This window comes from Myotis davidii, unplaced genomic scaffold, assembly GCF_000327345.1.
Source record: "Myotis davidii unplaced genomic scaffold, ASM32734v1 scaffold1377, whole genome shotgun sequence".
NCBI classification, from domain to species: domain Eukaryota; kingdom Metazoa; phylum Chordata; class Mammalia; order Chiroptera; family Vespertilionidae; genus Myotis; species Myotis davidii.
Window position 1 is genome coordinate 2,571 of NW_006288854.1, and position 1,901 is coordinate 4,471.

At 44.9% G+C, this 1,901-nt stretch overlaps 1 pseudogene; it reads left to right on the forward strand.

The window, feature by feature from the left end:
- Window positions 1-1,278: 1,278 nt before the first annotated feature.
- On the forward strand, window positions 1,279-1,545 carry LOC102774089 (annotated as a pseudogene).
- The last annotated feature ends 356 nt before the right edge of the window (window positions 1,546-1,901 follow it).

Here is a 1,901-nt window from a genome sequence, read left to right on the forward strand (position 1 = left end):
TATCAAGGATGAGAAACCATTTTGTATTCGTCAACATGATGCAGTCAGAAGTATATTCTAACTTACTAAACTTACGTCCTTAAGCAAAATTTAATCATTGAGACAAATGAATATCAGACCGTAACTAAATCTCAAGAGAAATAAACCAATGAATAATAATAGTAAGTGCCCCTCTTCTGATGTGAAATCTTTGGTAACGTTTAGTGAGAGGCGGATTCAACTGGGATGTTCGAGAGTGTTGGGTGAGATGGAAGAGTGGTGTGGAGTGGAATAGAGAGGATCCTGTGAAATATCTGAGCCCTGGTCATCCTCGGATCAGTGGGATTGATTTCTATTGCATCCATCCCATTAGGAAGACCCGTTCATCTCAACCACCTCCTGAGGGGTCCCCGGGACGGGGGGAAAGGAGAGCTGCAGAGCTGAGCCATGGCCCGGAGCAGCCTTTACCAGCATGTTCGGGTGAGCCACATCCATCTTGAAGGGAGTATGTACAGGGTTTCCTGCTAAGAAGCCAGGCGGTACTGAATGGTTGGGGTCCTTTTATAGTTTTCTCTTGCATAAGACAGAAATATTCTTACCTGACATAGACTTTGTAATTTTATTTATTGATGTTTAACTTTCTGATTGACAGTTTTGCAGTGTTGGTGGGAAAATGGAAACATTAGCAGCTGAAAAAAGGGGTGAAGTTGGCTCATACTTTCTCAATAAGGAGGGGGGAAGCCAACAGGAAAAGGAAACTCTTCTATGGCGTCAAAGTAGCTTGAGAAAACTCTAGTATCACTTGCCTTCTTCCGGCTGAGGAGGGGCACCAGCCAGGGTGTGCCCCTAGCTCAGATTTTGACTCTAATACTTTTCTCCTGGAAGAAGAGCTAAGATTCTGGAAAGAAACAAACTGCTTCCATCTCTTGACGTAGGAAGCATTTCAGACTGAGCCTGGAAAATCATGTCATTCATTCGAGAAAGCAAGAACGCATTTAGAGAGATAGCTGGGCAGCACTGACAAAGCTAGAAAGCCCAGCCTAAAAACAGGCCTGAGTGGCCAGAGAGGGACCTACATGAGCCCCACAGAGGGAAACAGTGGCCTCAGCGAATCAGAACTAGTCAAGTCTGTTAAAAGAACTGTGAGCTCTTTTATTAATCCTAAATTGTTAGAGGGGAGATTTCACAAAGGAACTAAAAGTTGGCGGTACAGGTGCACACTAGGGCCCTGGCTCTGCTTTCGAGAGAGGAGGTTGTGGTGTCCACAGGTCCTAGGCGATTTGAGCTCCAGTCGGGATGATGACCGAGGTTTTCTGAAACAGCAGTCTGCGGAAGAAGGTCCGTGTGAAGTGCAGCACTGATGACACCATGGGGACCTTGATTGCAGCACAAATTGGTACCCGTTGGAACAAGACCGCACTAAAGAAGCGGGACACGATTTTTAAGCACCACATTTCTCTGGGAACTATGAAATCCATGATGGGATGAACCTGGAGCTTTATTACCAATAGAGCAGAATTCCTTCCCCCTGCCCAGCCCTCTCCTCCCTTCACTCCCCCCGCCCCGCCCCCCAGTATGGATGCTTGTTTTTAAAAAGTCATGTTAAGAAAAATGTAGAAGCAGGAACAAAAAGGTACACAGTGGTTTGCAATATTACGGATTTAAAGTTTTACATATTGATCAGCCCACACTTTGCGAGTCAGGCGGTGGTATTTTGGCCAAACCCCAGAATATAAGCTATAAGAATAGGCTTAGGGAAAAAAGAAATCCTAGAAAGACACAGGTAAAACATGGGAAATATTTATAAAAGGCAGGCGGATGCTTGTGGAAGGTGGGAAATAATCGTAGAAAGTGAGGGCAATTTGTTAGACGAGGCAGAAGTGCTGTGGAAGATGGAAAAATATAAGTAAAAGGTGGAGAAA